General features: G+C 35.5%; 1 protein-coding gene across 17 annotated transcripts in view; it reads left to right on the top strand.

Annotated features, from left to right (window-relative positions):
• Nucleotides 1-24,821, top strand: part of Marchf1 (membrane associated ring-CH-type finger 1) — a 1,027,787-nt gene that overhangs the window by 234,747 nt on the left and 768,219 nt on the right. For 3 of the 17 annotated variants that reach the window (XM_087216910.1, XM_021261213.2, XM_004848232.3), the window contains exon 1: nucleotides 7,062-7,190. The exons of 5 other annotated variants lie outside the window; for them this stretch is intronic. The gene's annotated coding sequence lies outside the window, so the exon portion shown is untranslated. Of the gene's footprint in view, nucleotides 1-6,857; nucleotides 6,969-7,052; nucleotides 7,191-7,242; nucleotides 7,930-24,821 lie in introns of those variants that run through there. 9 more of the 17 variants (XM_087216916.1, XM_087216908.1, XM_087216918.1 and 6 more) reach the window with 8 other exon arrangements.

Raw genomic sequence — 24,821 nt, 5'->3', positions numbered from 1 at the left:
TGTTTATAAATCCTTAGGTATCATGAAAGCCTTGCTGAGAGCTGGAATCAAGGGATAAAGTGTAATTAGAAAGCAAAGTTCAGGAAATGGAGGAAATGGAGGGAGGCATGATCATCTCTCTTTATTCCCAAGCTCCAAATCCTTCTCATGTCTTCAAGCCAAATCCAATCAGAAGTCAAGGGGCAAGGAAAACTCCAAAGAGATCAGACCATTGGGGCACTGAGAAACACAAAGAATATAGAATGAACAGAGGGAGGTAAACAATTACCAGAACAAGATGAAAAAGTTGTAAATGAAGAAAACAGTAAGTGAGATGGAAAAGGTTCAACATCTCAAGAGATTTTTATGGGACAAGAGCCAAAGGACTTGGAGACTTTGTCACTTGTATCCATAGGATTTTACTAATACACATGATAGAATATTTGGTTGGAAAACACAATGCCAGAGTCACTGTGATGTCCATCATGTTTTAAAAGAATTGGCTTTAATTAAACAAAATAACATTATTTAAAAAATAGTAGTATGTAAGTCTTCATGAAATTTTTATTATTCCAGTGGTGTGCAAGTAAAAAGAAAGATCTTGCAGTTATATTTAGATTGATTGCTTGAAAACTTGGATGAATGAAACTATTTATCAAAGAAAAGATTACAAAAGATAGGAGAATGAAGGACTGGGGTTGAGGTTAAAAAGGGAAGTTAATAGGTTGCAAAAAGGTCATTTTTAATGGTTGAGATTGCTATTTCATTAGACTATGGTTGGGCTGATCTAGTTTCTAGTGGTTTCCGAGTTAATATTGCCCCAAAGTTGCAATATTTGCAACTTGTTTGAATAAGAGGACAGCATACAGGTCCACAGTGGAATGTAATAATTTCACAGCTAGTCATCACTTACTGTGGCAAAAATATCTTTGCAGTGAAAATTACCCTCCCACCTGGATGCAGACACCTGCAGAGAAACTACTTTGCTTAGATACAAGGCTTCAGGATGTCAGGTTCCCTGGCAACAGCTCTAGAGAGCTTGTTCATGTGACATCAGGAAACATAACTAGGAATTTGTACCATTGCCTGTTCTTTGGGCTCAGCAGTGTGTTGCAAGTGGTACGTTGGTCAGTCCAAACAATTTTTTCAACTTTATTTATCTGAAATTGTTTTACTGATATCATGACAATGGACTTAAAATCTCTGATTTCCTTTTTCATACCAAAAATTACTTTTTAATGAATATGCTGAGGATAAGCACTTTACCCCTACATCCCTATGGGAGATCTCATAAAATCAAATAATTTTGGGGAGTTCTTAAAGCATTTGACATGTGCTGCCATTTGCTTTTTCAAAAGCTTGAACAAATGTAAGTGTACATTCAAAATACATAAATCTCTTCTTTCACCTGTAGAGAGTGTTACAATTTATAAAAAGCCTTACTTGGTAACTTGAGGCATTAGATCTCATTTTAATGTGAATTTTAAGCTTCAATTTTAACTCTTAGTTTCTGTCACTGATAGTTCTTTTGTGATATTTTAAAAATCTTTTTTTTTCTTCTCTACTGAATCTGTAGTACATTTCATTGATGTATATGAACTCTTTATATATTGAATATGCCAACCATCTTCTAGTTTGTTAAGCAATAAAATATGATGTGTTATTTCTGTTTAGAAATTTTACATCTTATTTGATAAAATTTATTATTTTTATTTGTAATTTACTTCATTGCTTGTAACAGAAATGTCTTACCAAGATAAATGCGTGTATATGTTCTTCTTAATGATATTTTAAATGTATTCTGTATTGTTTAGTACAAATCTTTTCAGACTTCTTTTGCATCCTAAACCAAACAATGCAAGTTATTTAATTACTCTGTATATCAGGTGTCTCTAGTGTAAAATGGGAACAATAAGATTACCTAATTTAGGAAATTATGATGAGTCTTAAGTAAATACGTATAAAGTGCTCAAACTAGTGCCTGATACAACTGCTTGTGCACAATTCTAAAATCCAGAAATCTGTAAGCATTAAAATTGTTCACAATTCATTTGGCAGAACTGCCAAATTTATTTGACCTGAATTGCTATGTGGCTTGTTTTATCACATGTGATGTTAACTTCCATACATTTCACTGCAGACATTTTCTGTGTTTAATTTCATCAGTGAAGATAGTATATAAAATACACTGTGTACCCTATATTTTCTCAAAATAATAACACAAAATATCAGAAAAATTATCTTTCAGTTGTGTTTGTTTCTGTCTTGTATTTAATTCCATGCTCACAAATGGAGTTACCAGGATAATTAAAGTAATTTGAAGAAAAAAAATACATGATCATAATAAGATCCGGGTAGAAATATCATAGGCAATCACTGATACTATTATTATTAGAATACATTAAGCACTTGATTAAGAAAAATCTCAGCTCTGAGATGGAGGGACTGACACAGGCTAAGTTAAATCAGCATCTCTATTTCCCAAGTACTTTCATTTTAGGGGCAAAGTGTTTAAATATGTTCATTCATAGCTTGCTATTGCTATACATAGAGTTCCCCTTTTCTTTCCATAAGCAATGAGTCTGTTTTGAAATATGAAATCCTTTTTCTAGAAGGAAACATTCTTCATCCTTTCTTCTGACCTTAAACAAAGGCAATTAATAAATGACCACTAGTTTATGTCAGGTTAGTGTCCATGACCAGCACCAATGAAAGAGGAGTAGGAAAATGAACTTATAGACGTGGGGGAGGCCCCCTCCCCATTAAGAAGAATGTTTCATGATAAAAGAATGTCTGGAGCCAAAATCAAAATAAGATTAGTATTTAGGTCATATGAATGCAATAAATAAATTTACACCTGTTAACATACTTTACAAACATAAAGATTCTCATTATTTGTTTAAATTATTTTATAAATGAGAAGTTAACTTTAAAAAGCTAGATTTAGCTTAGTGGTTTTGCCACCTGCTGTGCCAGCGCAAGGACCCGAGTTTGATTCCCAGTACCAAAAAAAAAAAAAAAAAGCTAGATTAACAAATACCTTGCAAGATGACCATCTGTTATGTGCCTTTTAACTGTTTCACAAATCTGTTCAAATAACCCTTGTTAACAGTTACTAAATATTAGCCAATTACCAAAAAAGATAAGAGCTTTTGAAAAAAATAATACCAAATCTTTCTGTTTAAAGAAGCTTGGTTGTACATTTGTGCCCAGGGAATATTACTTTCTATGATACAGACATGAAGCCTTTGAGATCCAAAGTATAAAATAATCTCTTTTTCTTGTTAATATTCACAGCATGGAAGACAGCCTTTGAGATGGGTGATGTAGTTGACTTTCACAGATCTATGAGTAGATTAGGAGAACAGAGAAGATAGTCGCTGAGGTAATCCTTGTCTTTATTTAAAGTAATGGCTTATGAGTATTTTTCTTTTTTAGTTCATTTTAAAGTAGTGCTTCCAAGTACAGAATCACTGTACCTTGCTTTATGTCTAAAACTCTTTAATGCTAGAATAAAAAGTAAAATTCATTTAGTTGCCCCCAATTTATTTCTTCATAAATAAGTTTGGAAGCCTATTGTTAATAGAGATAACAAGAACAAAATTACTAATGAATTTAGTAACTGATAGAAAAGTTCATCTAAATGTATTATCTACCTGACCAAATAAAATATAAACATAATATATAAGTATAGGTATACATGTATATCACTTTGCTTTCATTGTTTTTAGAGGAAACGTTATCTAAAAGTTACAATATGCTGTTATCATGGGAGTCTTTATATGTTTAGACTGATAGAATCAAATTGTAAATCTGATTTTTTAAAAAAAATATTTTTATTAGTACATGTTTGGAGTACATAAAGATTACATTCATTTCGGGGAGTTAGTACATGTACATAATGCATCTTAATTTTTTTACATCTTCCTCTTCCCCTTTATACTTTCCCCTCCCCCACCTCTTGGTCTCCTTTCCATTTGTAAAGATCTGATGTGTACTAGTTCAGTTGCCAGGACAATTTTTATAATCTGTCTAGGTCTGTTTCCTCATCTTCAAGAGAGGTTAACAAGGTACTCATGGCATAGGGTTATTTGAAGATCATATGACATATGACTCAGCATAGTAATTGGCACGTCATAAGGGCTTAATAATAGTTCTTTTATTTATTAATGTCAACATTTAATAAATTCATCTCTTGGAAAACTAGTTTTTGTAAAAAAATTGTTAGTTATAATTAATTTAAATTAAACTAGAGTGCAAAAAGTTTATAACTTGGTGGAATTCACAAAGTAAAACATGTCTATTTCTTTCCTACCAAAGGGCAGCACTGGTTGCCTTTGTGAAGAGAATCATGTGTCATCATGAAGACAGTGTAGCAGAGCATCAATAATTGAGGCAGAATTGCTGCTCAACCTTTTGGCTAAGATCAAGTGTAATAATTGAGGCAGAGTTCATATATCCACTCCAAATCTTCAATTCCAAGGTTTACTATATTCACCATTTAAACAAGCTTAGAATGTAATTTAGGGCTCTAAGGTATGATTTTAGATATAATGTTTTTCTAAGAATTGTGACACTTATTTTCTAAGGTAGCAACTGAATGGTTTAATTTTGGTTGTGTTAGCCATCATTTGGATAAAAATATCTTAAAATATTCAAACAGAATGACTTTTAAAAATTACAAAGAAATAAAAGTATGCATTAGAAGTGGGAAATATCACTGGCACAGCAAGGATCTTGGTAGGCAACAGACAGGGACAGAAGATCTTGTAAATAAGTCAGATTTGTGAAGACCAAGAGTCTCAGGGATGGACATAGGACAGTACTTTTAATTCTCCAAGAAGTCCAGAGCCGCAAAACTGAAGACTTTTCCATAGGATCAATGAAGTAATCATATATTAATGTATTTCATGTTTCTTAAATATATAGGCTTGGCATTAATCCTTTAGGGCAGCAATTTAAAACAAAAAGAGGCTGAAGGATGCATTTTCTGATCTTTATGGCTACTAAGGTCTGAAGTTCTTCTCGTCTCCATGCCTGTTCTTTAGCCCAGAGAAGGCTGAAGAACAAGATAAACAGAGACAATGAAGACAGGTGGGGCATCAAAGAACCAATGGGGGGGAAGTTTACAACTGGACCTTCTTATATACTTAGAACAGCATCATTAGCAGTTCTAATTACTTTTCTCAAGCAATTGGTTCATTTTCTTATCTGAAACACTGCCATTGCTTACATCCCAAATTTCTTACCTCTCACAATGTTTTTGTCCAGTTTATGTCCCATTTGCTCAGATTTTTTTAAAAACTTAATTATTTTGGTATTTAAAATACTTGCTTCTAGAATTGTTTATTCATTTTATAAGTTCTTTTGTACTTCATAGGAATGTGATTATTCTTTAAAAATAAAACCCTCTTCAATAAAATGTAAGGAAATTAGCAAGGTTATAATACATATAAGTAACATACAGATTTACTATTACCTAAAATAATTTAATCTGAACACAGCTAGATGCATGTTTACACATCTAGATTTCACTATATGCTTTTTAATATTTTATTATTAAAAGCAATTTCTGATCCTGCCTTTTCACTTCATTTATTATCTTTTCCTTAACAAACCTACTAAGCTTTACAATTTCTTTTTTGTGGTGCTGGGGATGAACCCACGGTCTTGAGCATGCTAGGCAAGTGTTCTACCAATGAGCTATATACTGTGATTCCTTGATTTCACAATGTCATAATGTATTGGCCAGAGTAATATACTGAGAAGCCCTCAAAGTGTTGTGGCCATTAGTGTTCTTGCTGTTGTATGACATCCTCTTTGTATTTACAAAGACCGAGGAGTTTCTGATTGTACTCATATCTGTGGTGAATGCTACACCTCTTCTCCAGGATAACAGAGGTTCCCAGAGGCACAGTCCCATGTTCTCAGCTGAGCCTGGGCAATCAGCACTGGCACTGTCCTCTGCAATCTTGGTTTCTCCCAGGGGTGATAGAAGATAGGCAATCCCTGAGAAAGCAAGTGACAGTCTCCCTGAAGCACAGATGGATCCAGCACTTCCAGTTGTTGAGATCTGTTCTCTAAACAGCCAACGATATTGACTTGAAGCTGCTTTACGCTGATGTAGCCCTGGACTTGAAGGGCGCGCGCGTGCGTGCGTGCGTGTGTGTGTGTGTGTGTGTGTGTGTGTCTATTAATACTGGAGAATCTTCAAAAGTATTGAGGCTGTCTGCCTCTATTCCTCTAATAAAACTTCTACTATATAAGTGACACTGAACAAAAAGAGTTGGCATCCCATCTTTTATTATTCCCAATAGACCTGTGGAGATGTGCATAGTTTCATCCATGATTGCAACCCTTGGGAGGGAGGGAAGCAGCTTCACAGTGTCCGGGAGTATCTGGTGGGAGGACAGGAGTGCCACAGGGAGGCCAAAGGTGAGTTCCCCTGGGTGCCCTTTTGCCCCTGGCGTGCAGCCCCCTTGCTGCCTAAGGTTTGCCTCCGATGATTCCTTTGCCCATAAACAGCACAAGCCCTCTTCATCACTTCAGCTGCTCCTCACCGAGGCTAGCTCTGCCCAGACATCCTGAACTTTCTCGCTGAGACTGGGGCTTCGGGGGTCTGTCTGCAAGCACAGGTGTTTATCCACGGTGTGGCTCCCGAGAAGCCTAGAAAACTTTGTCCTTACTCCTGCTTCTGTCAACCGTCGAAGTGCCCATTTCGGAATCTTCACATCAGCGAACGCGCTCTTGGTCCCCGGCTCCATCCCCACTGCACCCACTGATCCCCCACGCACTCTCCGAGCCACTTTCCCTAGACCCCTCCTGTGATCAGTCCCCTTACCGGCTCAGGCTAACCTGGGGGTCAGGTTCCGGGAACTCCGGGAGGCTCCGCGCGCGCCTCCGCCCTCTCTGCGCGCCCCGCGTGAGCGCTGGATTATTCCAGTTTTTGAGCATGGCAGATTTCCACTGGATGACATCATGGGCGCCGAGTGAGTGCCGGCTCGGAGAGGGGGCCGGAGAAGGGGAGGGGAGCAGGGGAGGGGAGCGGACTGGGGAGCGAGCCAGAGCCGGCTGCCTGCGCCGGGCTGCTCGTCCTCGGGCTGGGGAGGAGCGCTCCGCCGGCGAGTGACAAAGAATGGGAGGAGGCCGCTGCCCCAGGATGCCCGCCGCGCGCAGCCCGGCGGTTTTCTGAGCCACTTCCCCCTCCGCCGGTGAGTGATTGCCCAGATCGTCCGGGCAGCCTCGCTGTGAGTGCGCACTCTCTCCGGTTGCGGTCCGAGCGCGGGACTTGGCCCGGAGCGCAGGCGGCAGGTGCCTTGGCTCGGGGGCGGCCCGCCGGAGCTTGCGCTCCTGGCTCGGGTTCTCGCCGGGTGCTGGGACCTAGCTCGCCGGGTGGGAGGCGCTCGGGTCCGTGCAGGCTGCTCCAGCCGGCTGCCTGGGGCAGTTTTCCCTGTTAGACCCGGCGCCAGCCCTGCGCTCACCCTGCTTCTTGTGGATCTCGAGAGCGCAGCGCGCTGTTTACACCAGAGCCCTACTAGTCACTCAGCCGCACCCCTCCAAAAGCGCGAATCCAAGGCAGCACTTTTCGGGCTCAGGCACCCCCAGTGTGGGCTGGAGGGAGCGAGCGCCGTTTATCCAGGAGGGCGCGCACCTCGCCAGACTGGGGGCAGCCTTTGTCTTGGGTTTATCGCGGATGCGCTCAAACCTGTGCGAGGCTCGCTGCAACTGTTGGGTTCAATCCTGGCTCCCGGCACTGGGCCGGCTCGGGGAGAGATTCCATTGTGTTCCTGCGGCAGGTGGGATTGAGACTGGGATTTAAAACGCCGGAAGGGTCCTGCGCGCTCACGGGTGAGTGACTGTCGCGGTTATTCAGGTGTAGAGCTACCTTCTGGGGCTCCTGGGAGCGAAGTGGCAGAGAGACGCCCAAGTTCTACCCCCGAGTGGTGCGAGGTAAAGAGCAAACTTTGGGTCTTTTTTTTTTCTTTCTTTTTTCCTTTTCCTGTTTCTGAAGTGTTTATCTTGGGGATATTTGTGGCAGGTGGATGGGTCAGAGGCAGGTTCAGTATGTAGTTAAGACAGCTGCTCCACGTTTTCCTGGCAATTCCTTTTGTTACTCAGGTCCGGAAGAGGTTTGCTTGTTAACATGTTTGAGATCAGGACCTTGTCTGTTGTAGAGCTCTTCGGGCTGAAAGACATTCGGAACCTGCTTACACCTTAGTTGAGAGTTGTACCGCGTATAGATGTCAACACATCAGTACCCACACCTACTGGCTTTCTGCCGGTCGATATATGTCTCCCTCATAGATGGATCCCTTCTGTTGGGGAAGAGTCCAGTTTTTGTATCACAAAGAAGTGACGGTATTTCTTGGAGCATTTGTACTTAATATCCACCTCCCCAAAGGCCACTTTGTGGAAAAGAAGGAAACAATCGAAAATTTACTACTTTAGGGTTTATAGTTACTTTTCTTTTTGAAGCTTTTAACCACTGCAATCTAAGATCTTTAAAATTTTAATAGCTATTTCATATTTTTGTATTTAATTTACAATAATTAATCTCCTAATATTAAAGAGTCCTTATACACAGTTTTGATATTCCAGCATCTAACATAATGATCAAATATAAGAAAGTCACAATAGGACAGTTACACTTCAGAGTCATTTTGTTTTTCTTTGAAATAAAGCTTATTTTTTCTTTAGATTTTTTTCTTTTTCTTTAAAGACTGGTGATTCGAATGAAGCTTTTCTAAGAGTCAAACCACAATATCTTGATCAGTGATTGCTCTTCTGGTAAAGTTTGAGGTGCTTTCAGAGTAGACATGGTAGAAAATTGCTGGAATAATAAATGTGGTAGAAGTAAAGTGGGATGTGTGTGAGGTCATAGGCGGAGGTTGTGGTAAATATGAGCAGTGGAACTAAGAAGCATATCAGAGGGGGTACCTCAGTTTTGATTTGGGGAAAGCTCATTGTACATGTTTGTCTTTCCTGGGAAGTGCATAATTAAATGATTATGTTAGATGGTGTTGACAGTTGAATAAGGTGACCAAGGAGAGTTTGTTTTTTTCCCAGGACTTCTGGTCTAGCAGCAACACTTTCCTCCGTGATTCAGAAATAATCTTTATTTTATTATCCAATTCATGACTTCTTGTCACAAAAAATCTCCATCTGTTTCTTCAAAAGTTTTCTTTTTAACTTTTCTTGTTCTTGACTTTTTTATGCCAAAGCATATGGAGCTTCACATCGAAGTTCTTAGACAACCTGTTGCTCTGACCACTGCTTTCCTCAGATCCTGTGATAACAAAACCTCTTCTTCAACCCAGCCCAGTGATGTGCTTATGCATTGGGCTCTACTCAACATGAAAATGCATATTATAAAAATATATGTATAATTCTTATCAGTCACCCAGCAATGACAAGCAAAAAGTGGTGGCATTTAAAATGGCTCATGGATTTTGGCAAAAGATATTACCTTTAAAAACAAGATTTATTACTCATTTCATATAGTAAATAAGAATGTACACTAACAAGAATGGATTATACTTTATACTTAAAATATTTAATTTTATTTCTGAAATATTTTAACTAAGAAGGTTAAAAGTGTTTTGTTATTTTACCACACATGCAATAGAATATGTGAGGAAAGTCCCCACAAAATGTAGGCATCTTGTAAATATGATTTGATAAGAAGTACAATATTATTTTAAAGAAAGACATAGAGTAAAATAATGTCCTGGAACTGGAGATTACTCTCAGTGTTCGTTAGTGTATTTTACAAGTACTTTGGCTATTGTTTTCACACGTGGACTCTTCATTAGGAAAAAGTCCCAGTTGAAGAAGAAGTCACATTATTAAACAAACAAAGCCACAGCATACTGCTGGAGTAGGTGAGAGCAATGTTCCAGGTTTGTGGAGAAGGGTATCATTTCAGTATTATGTCTTCTCCAAGGAAAGATTATGTATGTGGAATAAGTTCATACTATTTGATGGCCCCTTTCTTTGCTTGTTCCAGTTGGTTGATTTAATACACACTTTAGAAATGCCATTATATGAAATTTTCTCACCTTCCTTGAGGCAAAATTATATCTTGAACTGAATCAGAAGTTTGTCTTGTGGCCTTTCCATAAGGATGTCTTATAGCCTTCCTAAGCTTAAGGAGGCTTATGGATCACAAAACATTATGGTTTTAACTTTTGGGTAGCCTTTGATATGGAAATTGTTCAGTAAAACCTAGCCTGAAAGGTTTTGGCATCTTAGCTTCTAGAATTATAAACTAAGAGTGAAATCTAATAGTTATAAGATTGTTAAAAATATTGAAGAATGTTATGATATCTTATTCAGAGGGTAAATATGTTAACAGAGCTTTGAAAAATAAAAGAAATTTTGATACAAATTCTTTAGAAACTACTGCAATTATCCATTTGCTATTTATTTGATGTATTTTTCAATGTAATATTATTAATTAATTTTCTACTTTGTAGTATCCAAATGATGAACAGCAGATAGGAAGTACGCATTCTAGTTTAGATTTTGTTGTCTCAAGGACAAGTCTCTGAGTCTCTTTGAGCATGACTTTCATTTTACATAAAATAAAGATCAAAATACCTGACTTGTTTTCCAGCTGAGTGAGGGAGTAGTGCCCAGCAAATGAGCTAATGCACAAAAGTGATTTGGAAAACTTAGGAAGAATTATATGGCAAATATCATGAATTACAGAATCTAATAACTTCTCAATTTCTAATTAGTTCAGTTAAAGAAGTAAATTTATAGAGGTGAATCTAGTATATAATTTTTCATTTTAAGCATCTTTTATTTTAAATTTGTGCCACCTTAAGAACTCATTTATTATAATTATAAAATAATGAAGTTATTTAATGTATCAAAAGTTAGCTGACAAATTTTTGGGGTGGCTGAAAGTATTTTTATACAGGTATAATTTTTAAAGAATATTTAAAATGGGCATACAGTTTCTCTTTGGGAGGTATTTCTTTTTTAACCTGCTATTCTTTTGATTCCTGGCTTTCATTACACCTTTCAGTCTTACTGTTGCTTTGAAGGTGATGTATCTTCATCTTTGGCTGATTTTAAGGTTTTTCATTTGTCTTTATTTTTTTCAGTTATACTATGATGTTGTTGGGAGTTGTTGTCTTTATATTTGTTCTCAAATTCAGAGTTTCTTGAATTTGTGGACTGATGTCTTTCATCAGGTGAAATTCATTGAATTCTTAACTGATCTCTCTCTATATACCATTCTGTCCCTTTTCTTGGGATCTCAGTTCATGAATGGATTTATTGTACTCAACATGCCTGTTACACTCAGTTTAGTCTTTTCTACCATTATTTTAACCTCTCTATGATTGTTTGAATATTTTCTTTTGAATTCTTCAATTTACTAATCATCATTTACATTATGTCTATTACACTGTCAAGGTCATCCATGGATTATTACTATAATCACTATATATTTTAAAATATATATATATATATTTTCTAGATTCTAATTTATCTATTTTCCCTATCTTATTCTGTACTACTTTCAACCTATTAATTAAATTCTTCCTTGTCAGTGCTGGGTATTGAATATAGGTTGCCCCACATGCTATGTAAGCACACTACCACTTAACTACACTCCAGCCCTTTTATTCCAAATTATTTTAAAGTTTTTATCTGCTATTGCCAGAAACTGTATTTTTGTGTCTCTTTTCACCATCTCTCTTTACTCTTGATTTTAGTAGTTTTGTATAAAAATCATAGTTTCCAGATGATTTATCTACCTCCAAAGGGGTGTCAACATTTCCTTAGGTAGTTAGAGTGGGGTAGTGACCAATCATTGGTATCCAATCAGTGACTGAGCTATATCAAGTGTTGTTAAACTTCATTTCTCTTCTGGGGAAGGTATCCAATGCCTCCTACTAGTATACTTACAGGTTCCAAATGAAAATTAATGCCCTATGTGTAATATCAGCCCTGTATCAGCTGGGTACTCCCCCCTTTTATTGCTCATTAAGTGAATCTTGGCTCCTCATATCTCTGACTATGTCTTTCCATATTCACCTCTCCCAGGACTACAAAATATTCTGTACTAGGTTCTTTATGTCTCAGCAGTGGTCCTCTGCTCAAACAAAGCTGATATTCTCAGCTCTTGCTGTGTTTCCAGATTGTCAAGGACCTGTTATATCTATCTGAGGGGAAAGAAAAGTACCCTTATGTGTCAGTTTACATCTTTCTCTTATATTTCCTCCATCTGAAATATTGAAACCCCAAGTCATGACTTCCTTGGAAGCTTCTTGCTATCTTGAGTGTCCCCCAGAAGCCCATGAGTTAAAGACTTGGTCCCCCAGCCTGGTGCTATTGGAAGGTAGTGGTACAATTAAGAAGAGGGGTCTAGTGGAAAGTCTTCAGGTCATTGGGGCATGCCCTGGAATGGAACAGTGGAACTCTACCCCTTTCCTTTTCGTATCCTTTGATTCTCAGACATAAGGGATATGATATTGCTATAACACATACTCCTACCCTGATGTGCTGTAACTCAGTGGAGACCTAAAAGCAATGTGTCCACCCACCCATGGACTGGAACCGCCAAAACCGTAAGCCAAAGAAACCTTTTCTTTTCATAAAATGAGTCTCTTAGGTATTTGTTAAAGTAATGGAAACTTGAGTAATAAATTTTCCCAAAGGTTTTGTCTGATTATTTTATATGTGGCTTTTCTAGTTGTTTTTGGCATGCAGTGTTGGTCCATTGTAAATTATTCCTCTAAGATTGTTAGCTGAAATGAATCAGTATTTGATCACCATATTACTCACTTTCTTGTCAATGAAACAAAATACCTGACATCTGCAACTTAAAGGAAGAAAGGTTTATTTTAGCTTATTATTTCAGGGGTGCAGGCCAAGGCAAACAGCATGGTGGAAGAGCATGGTGGAGGAAAGCTGCTCACCCCATGGCAGCCAGGAAGCAGAGAGAGAAACAGAGCCAGAGGGGGAAGGAATCAGGGAGTGTATACAGTACAAAGTCATCCCTTCTTGTGCTACCCAGGAACAAGCAGAAATGTGTTTTTTTTTAATCCCCTGGGTGTTTTCTTAACCTGATCAAGTTGACTTATCATGATTAATGGTCACAACAACATAAAGTGTGCAGAGATCCAGGATAACTACTTGATAAAACTGGAGTTAGTCTCACCCTCATGTTCCTAGGCAATATAGCTAACTGTAAGCCCACTTGATTTAAAAAAAGTGTTGTTATAAAAAGAGGCCATATTCTTCTAAGAAGTTAATTATGTGCCCCCTTTGGATAGATTTTAGCAACATTGAAGGTCAATGATTCAAATAAACAGTAGATTGAAGTTCTTGGTAACTAATAACTAATTGGTAAAACTTTTCTCTTAGGATTGATTCATACAAACACAGAACATGCATAAAAACAAGACTGCTTTCTGAATAAAAGCATTTTATGATTGATGAATTGTCCTAACTTATGAATAAAAACTATGCTGTGGAGATAAAAATGTGGGAAGTCTGGAGTCTCTCTCTTGAGAAACAACTTTCTCTGTTATTACTTCTTGGCCTTTTGGCTAAGTCCAGTATAGAAAGAACTTTCTTTTACTTTTAGTTACTCTGAAAAGCAACTGATACAGATCAATTTCTTGTCATATCTTTATAATACACGTAAGAAGGTAATAGTATATTGATCTCTTTATTTATGGATGTATGGATGAAACTCACAATGTATCTCTAAACTAGGTCATGAAAGTAGAGTTAAATCAGATTGTAACTAAAATATATTGTTAGATACATGTAATAGAGTTTAACTATATTTCTTTTGACTGGTCTCAAATTTTTGTTAAGTCTGCCATATGATGAATAGGAAAACTATCATATGCAGCAATATTTTAAGTGATTACATATTTCATAAAACATATTAGAAGCCACTGACATTCCAGGACACAATGGGTAGAATTTGGAGAATGTCTGGAGTGGGCTCTGTTCCCACCCTTGATTCAGTATATTTCAAACCATGTTTGGAAGTTCATTGAACCCAGGTGGGAGGAGCAAGTTGTGTCTTATACATTGCTGCCTCATTGTCTGAGACTGACTCTTTGGAGCCCAACTTGGATTGCCACAAACATCACACGCCTCTTAAGCATTGCCTTTCCTCCTCCTGGCTTGCTTCTGAACTGGCTCTGTTTCTGATGAACATTGCCAGCAGGATGTGACTCAGTGGTGACTCTTTTTCATCTCAAGCTTATATTGGATGTCTCTCACTTTCTGCCGTGGGACTTTACTGCCATGTCATTACTGCCCCTGACCAAGGTCCATGCAGCCTGGAAGTGAGAGGAGCTAACGTCACTCAGAAACCCCTCAATGAGTGGGAGTGAGTGACAGCTCTGCCAGGCATCCGTGTCTCCTGAGAGGTGCAGGTGGGATGCAACCTCGGCTGGTCATGGTGGTGAACTCAAGCTGGATCCTGGAATTGGCTTTGACGCCTTCCTGACCTCACTTAACCCAGTGCCACATTCTTACTCCCTGCGGCCACCTTATGTGATTTTCAGAGTTTCTTAGTTCAAACTCTGCTTTTGAAGAGGACCTGGCTCAAGATATATGGTAATTTAGCTTTTATTTTTCTGGAGGAGAATGATAAAAAGCATCAGTATGATAGCTATAAGCCATATCCCCTTACAATGAGAAAAAAATAAGGGAAAAACTAAAACAATGTATTTCTCAGATGTATTTTAGTTACAAATCAGACATCTTCCAGGTCACCAACTGAAGCCATTTAAATAATTCTTTCAATAATTATGAAGTCATCTGTTGCCCCAATACTTAGTTTCCCTCCTCCCTTCTTTCTTTTTCACTCTCCTTTAATACATATTTGTTGGGAATCCACTCTGTGCCTGACACTGAGCTAGGACTTGGTGATGAATAAAAAGGTCACTTGATTCCTGCTAACTTGTAACTTTTTTCTGTGATAGTATTTAATCACATGATCCAGTGTACACAGGCAGTGAGAGAAAGGTGCCCATTAATGCAAAAGCCTATTATAGGGAGCCTGACTTTTCCATGGTGGTTTCAGCCAGTCTCCTTGAGGAAGTGACATTGAGCTGACATCTGAAGTGAAAAAATATGGGGTAATTACACAATGAGGGAAAGTAGAAGTTTCCTGACCAAGGGACAATTGGAGGGTGATCAATGCCCTGTTGTCAAGGGAAGCTTGGCAATTATGAAGAACTCATGGACAATTAGGAGGAGAGTGATATGGGTTACGGAGGTATTCCAGACATAAGGGACTGTCACAAAATGTTGGCTTAATATGAAATGTGTATGTTAGGGGGAGGCTGTCATCAAAGAAAGTCCCAACATGTAAATAAGATTATGTGTTAGGAGAAAGGAAATATATGAAGAATATGGGAAGAATAGCATATAAAATAGGCAGACTAATAACTATTGAGTTTTGGACATTTGAAAAAATTGACATTTGTAATAATTGATCATTTCATTAGTTAATTTCTACAGAAATAAAGTTGAAAGCAAAGAGATATTTATTTCTAAATTTATCCTAATGTGATGATGATACTTAAGAACTCCATAAGAGGCTTGTAAAATTCTATATATTTTAACCATTTTTCGTTTGTTCAGTGAGTACTTTAAGCAGTGTTTGTGGCTGCAGCATTTACATTGTGATAAGAGTCCTAACCTTACTTCCAAAGTTTTCCATGGAATATTTTGCCTTTATTATTATTTTTGCATTGCCTTGGGAATATTGATAGCCTTTGGAAACAAAAGACGTCATTCTGTTTATAGCATTCTGTTTTGCATAGCGGTATTTCCATTAACAAAATATAGTAATTTTTGATCACTTAAAATGTCAAATCCAAGATCTGGAGAGAAACATAGTGTTTTTATGTGAAATGTGATGTTTTCCATGCTTTGAAATATACTACATGCAAAAAATTATTAAATATTCATCATATGCATTTCCGTTACATTAGAATTAAAGAAATAACTCCAGGAACTGTTTTTATATTACATTGTATATTACTATATATTACATTTTATATTGTGTTTTTATTTTATATCACAATGAAAACCAGCAGGATTTGCTTCAAGCTCAAAGAGCATGTTTATGTAAAATTAAATGAACACGTCAATGAGCTGCACTTTTTTTAAAAATGGGAAATTTAAGTAGATTAAATTATGAAGTTATGAAATTTATTTTACTAGTTAGTAATTTTTAAGGTGGTAGATTATGCATATATTTCTTCTTTTAAAACTATTTCAATTTAAATTTTATTTGAGATTGATTTTAATACTGTGACTCAGAAAGTCCTTCATAGATGCTGTTAAAGCATGGTGCTTAGGCACATTTAATTATTCAGTCCCAAATCAGTTCTTGCATTTAGGTTTTAATAAGGTTAAATTGCCTATATAGTCACATAAGTTCTGATTCTGGTTTTTAAAGTTTCTTCCAAATTTGAAATTCAATTAATTAGAGACAAATTATTTTCACTTAGACCTGTATTACTTTTGATATTTCTTATCCATTTTGCTCTAATAGAAGCCACTTCTGTCCAGGCTCCATGTGAAATGGCCCTTTAATAATTAGTATAATATACAAAATAGCTCTTGCAAGTTGCTGACTCTTTTAATGAGAGAACTTTGTTTATTTATAGATTACTTTTAAATTTAATCTTTTGGGAAATCTTTTAGCCTTCTGAGCATGTCTTATTTTGAAAATGTTTAATAAATAAGAGAATAAATAAGTATGTATTTAGAACTACCAAATGGAATAAAGATTCTGTGCCATGAAAATGTCAGACAGTTAAAAAGAAGTGAGAGAATGAATTTGACAGATTCCAGTATTTAGATATTGAATGACAAGTATAAAGGTCACTACTTTAAAAAATTTTTCCAAATACTTTTTAATCAATAAATTTGAATTATTTTCATAGTAGAAATAGAAATAAATACATCTTGAATGAATAAATCTTCAAACCTCCATGTTAACTTCTGAATAGTTTCTTGCTAGTGTTTTCTTAAAAATACTTTTCTGTGTATATGTGGCATTTATGCTATGTCAACCTAAAAGGCAAATTGAAGCAGACCAAGGTGAGAGCCAAGAGTTTATTTAAGCAGAAATGAGGATGGCGACCTAGAAATCATGAATTCTAGTTTTCTAGAATAAGTGTTTGGAAATGGCATCAGAAGGGTCTAATTTTATAAAGAACAAAATGGAGATGACAGATTAACCATTTGCTATAATTGTATTGGTTGACAAAAATAGTACAGGTTGCTGATAGGTTACTGGTCATTTGCCTTATACATTCCAAGTAAGAATTGCAATAAGCAAGAGCAGAGCTCCCAGCACTCTGGGAGGCCGAGGCAGAAGGATTGTAAATTTGAGTTGAGTCTGAGTAAGTTAGAGACTTAGTAGTACATTGTCTCAAAAATTTAAAAGAAAATGAATAACAAGCTGAGGAGGTAGCTCAGTGCAAATCCCTGGGCTCAATCTCTAGTACTGCCAAAACATTGCAATAAGTAGGAACAAGGCATTTACCAAGTGATTTCTTACTCTAATGGTGTCAGTATGTCTATAAGTAACTAAACTAAGAAAGTTAAAGGTTAAAATTAACCAGATTATGAAATTTTGGAATCTAGGAAGGTATGACTGCTGTCCCTTAATTCAGGTCTGCCAGACCTGATAAGAGCTTGCGGACTTTCCTTCTTTATTTGTGTTTTCAATAAAAATTGTATGTAGATATAGAAAAAATGAAGTGAAAACAATCTGCTGTGCTAAGTTACACTCTATGGGCACACACCAAATGTGAGACTTTCTTTGAAAAATTTGCCTAAGAGAATAAGTGCTAACAGAATGGTTTTGAAGAAATTAAGCATCTTCATTAACTTAGCCTAATAAATATCAGAACAATTACATGTTGCCAAGCTTTACTTTTGGGTGTTTTCATGAAGAAGAAAGAGTAATTGACATCTCTTTTCTCTTCCGTTTTCATGAGGTAAACAGTCCTGAGGGGTCCTGTTTTTTTCACTTAGTGGTTGTCAGCATGACATGGCTAAGGCCAGTGTCACCATCTAGAAAGGACCCTGTGCTAAAGACAGAATCATTTTACCTTGGTTCTTCCTTGATGTCTGAAAAGTTTTCATATTTTACTTAGGGAAATTTTTGTTATATAAATCAGCTTTGAAAAGTAATTTTAAACAGGAAGATTTAGTTTCCATATTAGAAGGATGGAGACAATTAGCAGTTGGAAAAAACTCAGATTTCAACCATAGTGAGTCCTGTTGAAATCCCTAATAGTAGGTGACCTTGGTTAAATTAAGCTGTTTGTTAGTTTCCTTACCTGCAAAAATATGCATAACAGTACTTTGCCAGTAGGATGGTGACTAGAAGGTAGAAAACTAAATGATCACATTAAACCACCAAATATGATTTCATGGTTTTTTAATATCAAAAATTTTAAGCTTAAAGTTTCTTGGTACTTTTTAGGCATGAGTGAAATTTGAAGATTTAGTTGTGGGAGCAAATAAAGACATTTTATAACTACCACCATCAGAGGACTCAAACATTGAATAATATGAATGGCTAATGTCACTTTGTAGTGGTTCCACCCTTTTTGTCTTTTCATATTTTGCAGATTTTCTTTCTCTCTTCCTTCCTTTTTTTCTTTTACTGTTTTTCATTGCTGGAGATAGAACCCAGGATCTCATGCATGAAGGCAAGAGCTCTACCACTCAGCAATACCTTAAGCCCCAAATTTTCAGTAACAAGAACCTACCACTTTAATAATGTTAATATGAAGAAAATTTTATTTTAAAAATAAGTTAATTGTATAATCATTAGTGTGTAAATCATAAGCATAATATGATCACTCCATCCTATATCCAAGGGTGTTTTTACTATACTGCAGTGGTAAAATAAACAAAATGCAAAGTATAGTAACAAAGATAAATTTTTCAGTGTTTCAAAGCTGTAAAAACTACGTTGTAAAATGTTTTCATTAGAAAAAATTGAAAAATACAGATATATGAAAATTGAAAAGTCAATATTCCACTTTAATTCTCTCCTAATTCAAAACGTTCTTCCTAAGATTATCCAAAATATAGATATTTTGTGAACATATATTTCATATGTATTTGTACTGAAATATATTATAATTTAGCATTTTACTTTTTTTTTTTGGTACCGGGGATCGAACTCGGGTCCTTGCGCTTGCTTGCGAGGCAGGCGGCGGCACCACTGAGCTAAATCCCCGGCCCAAAAACTTGAGAAGCAGAATCTTTTATATTTACTCACACTTTTTTTTTTTTTGGTATCAGGGATCGAACTCGGGACCTTGCACTTGTGAGGCAGGCGCCGGAACCACTGAGCTAAATCCCCGGCCAAATTTAGCATTTTAATAAATATGTCTTATCTTTTTGCAGTATCTCTCAGATACCTTTTCATGCCAATATAGTACAACTATATATCTATCAACTATAGTATTGTATTTCAACAATTTTACTTTTAGAAAAACTCTTCATCTGTGGGCACAAAGAGGCATGTTTATTACAGTGTCATTTGTATTAATTTGAAAGTTCTAAATAGTCATTAATGATTTTTGTGCAATTGAGTGCTATTCAGAAGTTAAAATTAATGAACTAAAATCAGTGTTTAAAATACAATTTAAGTAAAATATTTTAGGACAATTGTAATGTATAAATGATATATCACTTTTACAAACTTTTAAAGCAAAGGATAATTTTCTGTATTAGTTGTGGATGCTTAAATATGCAGTTAAATTATAAAAGTGTGGTAGTGGTGTTCAGAAAACAGATCTTTAACAGATCTTTAGAGATATATGGTGTTGCTTTCTATGAATAATTGTGCCTATTTATATGTTTCTCAGCAGTGTTTGAATTATTAATAAAATCCCAATCTTTTCTACACGTTTTTAACTGTCTTACTAATGTTTTAAATTCTTTTCCCTCATTTGTGCTGTTGAGAAATTTTTCATTTATATAAGGACTTCTCTTTTCATTTAAGTTTTCTCTTTTGCAAATTCTTTTAAGTATTTCGTTCTTTTTTCCTCTCAGTTTGAATTTTAAGATTATTTTGTTGCCCTTTATCATTTATATGTATTGAAATTATTTTCTTCCATACACCTCTTTAAAAAACGTGTTATAGTTTTTTTATTGTAGAGATCTCTTGAAATTTTATTAGTCAATTTTACCACTTTTTCTTTATAAATGTAATATTTTTTATTTGAGTAAGGTTTTCATACTTAGAGATCATAAAGATATTCACTTAGCTTCCAACTAGAGCTTTAACTATGTTTTGTATTAAGGTTTGTGGCCCCTTGAAATTCATTTTTGTAATAGTTTCTGAAATAGGAATTGGCCTTCCCTTTCCCCTCCTTCCAATTGTCCGAGTTTAATTTTCCCATTGATTTGTAAGACTAACTCTGGCATATCTAAATGCTGTATATTTATATCTGTTCTTCATTCTCAGTTCTGTTCCATTGGTTTATCAATATTTAATTCTTTGAACATTATGAACAGTCTTTATATCTGTTTGAATTTCACTCCTCATCCTTATTCTTCAAAATTGCCTTGACTATTCTTAGAAACTATTCCATATTACTTGAGAGTCTCCCTGTTAAATATCATAAACCTTCTATATGATAGGTGTTCTTTGGTTGCTTCTCTAGACCTCCACAGTGCTGCATGCTCTGTGCTTCTTTGGCTTCTGATTTCTGCTTGAGTTTAGCTAATGTGAGATACCAGTTGATGGGAGATGTTACCTGGGGAAGTGGGAGAGCATGGTAAGGGAATTCGTTTTCTGGATGTCTTCTTGGCCTCTTGACAGCTGTGGTAGTAGTGGATACATGCGGCCATGATCACAGCTTCTTTATTTTGTTTCTAGTTCTACCTGGATTCCTGTGATTCCATTCCTCCTGTTCCCCATCAGGCTTGGGAAGTAGTGGTGGATGTGGTAGAGGTGGTAGATTTAATGGCTTCCTTCTGTTAACCTTGACACAGCTCTGTAGCTTGTGCCTTTGGGTGTGAGATCTCTTTCCTCCAGGGTTTCCTTCCGACTTACACCACTGTTGGAAGTGTGTTGGTCTTATAGTTTAATTTGGGAGCACTGTCATTTTTATGATAGAGCCTTTCTATCTATATACTCCACTTGTCTACTTCTTTTATGTGCTTTAATAATGTTATACATTTTTTTCTATGAAGATCTTGTTGAGGTGTTTTGAGATTTATTCCCAGGATCATTAATGTTTTTGTTGTGATTTCAAATGAGATATTAAAAATAGTCTTCCAGATATTTATTGTATATTAATTTTTACATGTTGATTTTTCATCTAGCCTCTTCAGTAATAACTTCTAGTAGTTTTTTGATGTTCTATTATATAAATAAATCATATTGTGTGTACAAAATAAAAATAATAGTTACTAACATTTATTGAGAACTCACTTCTTTTGAAAAATATACTTTAATAGAACAGCTCATTTAATCTTCAGATCAATTTTGTGATAAAGGTACTATTATTGTCATACCTACATACCATTTTTAAAGAAATGAGTTTCTAGAGATTAGAGTAATTAAACAAAGGAAATCCAGGATATAAACAGTAGTTATTGTCACCCCCATTTTCTATGTATAAGAAAACCTAAGCACAGAAATATTAATTAATCTGGCTAAAGCTACACAACTAGTTAGTGGTAGGGCTGCCAAGCCAGGATTTGAACTTGAGCATTCACTGTGACGCTCTTAAAGCAAAGTTGACTGTTTTGATATTTCCACTCTTTTTTTCAATCCTTATGTTTTAGTTTATTCTTATGGCCATAGTAGGTGAGTGGAAACACGTATGCAATCTTGCAGAGAAGGGATTGGTGTAGACACAGAAGAATCACCCAAATACCCAAATCCACCCTCAAGTAGGGACTTGCTTCCTAGTGGAGGGCAATGAGATCAGCAGACAGCCCCCCTGTTCTGTGTCCTCCTCAGCTGCAGAGAGCCAGGAGGACCCAGGTGACACTTTTCGTGGAGTAGGCACCCTCATTCGGGGAGAGATAGTTGGTATAAATGTCCAGCCACAGGATAACTTTAAGGCACCCTTTTCTGTTCCCACATGATTTGCTGGCTTGCAGTAGAGCCCAGCTTCTCTCTCAGTCCAATAAGATCTCCCCTTGCTGGTAGAAGTGCTGATCTTTAATCAGTATTTTCCACAAAAACTCAGTGTTTGTTTCCAGTGAAAGCAACTGGTGGCAGGTTGAAAGTTGGTTCCTTGGTCTCTTCCTTGGTTTAAATACTTGTAGTATTTTCCACTTTCAATTTAATGAAGCCATGTTCGTTTTCTTATGAATTGATATTAAAATTTTACAAATATCATTTTTTGGCTTCTAATGTGTTCATGTGGTGAGCTTCCAAGATAAGCAGTTCTTGTACACTCGGCACAAGCCCTGTTTGATCAGTATATATGAACATTGCTGAATTTTGTTTTAATTGTATCATTTAGAATTATTGATGTTATATCTAGAAATGAAATCTCATACTTTTTCTTTTTTGTGTTATTTTTCTTAAGTTTGTTATTAAGGCTATATTAGCCATAAAAGTGAGTTTGGGAAATTTACTTCTCCCTTTCCCTCTTTTCTATGGGAAATCTTGTAATTAATGTCTTCTGAATGTTTGACAAAACTTGCCTGTAATGGGGCCCAGGATTGAGTTCAGTGGTTTCGCTGCCTGCCTCTCAAGTGCAAGGTCCCGAGTTCGATCTCCAGTACCAAAAAACAAACAGAAAAAACAACAAAACTTGCCTGTAATGTTTTCCAGTATCAGTTCATTTTCAGTTACTAATTTCAATTATTTAATCATTTTAAGTCTTTTGTTATCTTCTGCTTGTTTACGAGCCACATTCTTATGTTTTTTAGAAAAGTATCTACTTATTTTTTTTACTGTTTTCAAATTATTTTAACATAATGTGTTCTTATAATTAAAAATCCTTCTGGAATCATATTGTATTTTTATATTTTCAAATTTTTGTTTTCATTGATCAGTCTTCTAGGGTTTGCTAATCTTTTTAGGTTCATAAGAAAAATCAGATTTTTAAAAAAGAAAATCCTTCCTCTGTAATTTTATGCATCTTAGTACATTTTAAAAATTTATTTATATATTAATTGGTACATTTTAGGTATACAATACATTTACATTTATCATTGGGTGTTTGTACCTGAACATGATGTATCTTAGTTCTTATTTTTTTTTCCCATTACCTATGCGCTCTTCACCCGCATGCATCTTAGTACATTAACTTGTACTCTCTCAGTTCTTCCCTCCCTCCACCCCTCCTTTTCTCTTTTAATTTCTTGGGAGTGGATCTTTTATTGTCTCTCCTTTACAAATTATTTTTTGTGTTCAATTCTTAATTGTATTAATGTTTTTACCTTTCTAACATATACTTCTGAAGCTGTATTTTAACATTAAGTACTTCAGCTAATTCCAAAATCTTGATACGTAGTTTTGAATACTGAACTTAAAAATGAATGGAAAACCAAAAGATGCTACAATAATAATGGGAGAATGACTCTTATAAGAATATGTTTCAATTTCTTGCATGGTACTCATGCAATTTCACAGTTGAATTTATTGAAAATGTTAGGAGCAGATAATTGAACTGTGATTTAAAATGTTTTAGAACACTGAAAAATAAGAAAAAAAATCTTAATTTTAAAGGAATATACATATCCACCTAATGGATAGAAAAGTCTTGGAAAAATTGACAAGATAAAAGTAAAGGGAGAACTAGAAGGATATTATATTCAAGAATTTCTACCAAATGAATGTTAATGCCAAAATTCAGAAGAAAATATCAAGAAAAACAAGTAGCAATGTACTATAACAATGAAGCAAAAATTATTATTTCTGGGAATATAACAAGGTTTAATTTTGTAAGACCTATTAATTAAATTTGTCCAATTAGCATTTTAAGGATAAAATTAACACAGATTTTTCAATAGATGCAGAAATGATTTTTGATCCCCTACAAATATATAATCTGATTTAAAACCATTTATAAAACAATAGAAGATTTCTTTGAGCACATATGTATTTTGTTGCTTTGTACTATAGTTGTAGAAAACCTTCTGTGAAAGATAAGAATAACAAAAGAGCCTCCATTATCATCAATATTACTTAGTACTTTTCTGAAAGTACCAGTCACAAACTAAGTGTGAAGAACACAGATTTGAGTAAGATTAGGTCAATTTGTCATTATTTGAAATGTAGGAATAGAGTCTGGCGGGGGTTTCTGTGGAAATCTCCTTCTCTGTGGGGATCTCTGAACAGATGTGAGTTGGTAACAAGATTTTCTTCTTTTGGAGAAACCTCAAAAGAAATGACGAAATCTAGCCATTGTGTTATGAATTAAACAATGCAACTTTTCAGTACTTTAAACTTAGTAAATATTATGTGGTTGGTAGTTAGTAATGAATCAAGGAAATGATTTTTGAAATACATTGTTTTAGAACACTCAGAATAAAAAAAAGTCCTAATTTTTGTTATGAACACAAGTGTAAAAAGCTTTTAATATAAAAAGTATAATATAACAATTTAACATGTTCAAAAATACTAAAATTTCTATGCTATGAATAAATAAGATTATATATAGCTAAAATATTAGACAAAAATGAAACTCCTTTAAAAAGTGATACATTTATTTTTTGGGGGGGTTTTAAAAAATATATTCAATAGTGTTAAACCATCTTTTCAATAAAATGCTCAAAAATCTTAGTATGTATTATATGTCTGTGGAGAGGAGTCAAGGCTCGTCAATATATGACAAACCCTACCT

Source organism: Heterocephalus glaber, unplaced genomic scaffold, assembly GCF_053883595.1.
Source record: "Heterocephalus glaber isolate CG9 unplaced genomic scaffold, H.glaber_assembly_v1.0 deba00001460, whole genome shotgun sequence".
In the NCBI taxonomy this organism is placed as follows: Eukaryota; Metazoa; Chordata; class Mammalia; order Rodentia; family Bathyergidae; genus Heterocephalus; species Heterocephalus glaber.
This window is presented reverse-complemented; position numbering and strand designations above follow the sequence as displayed.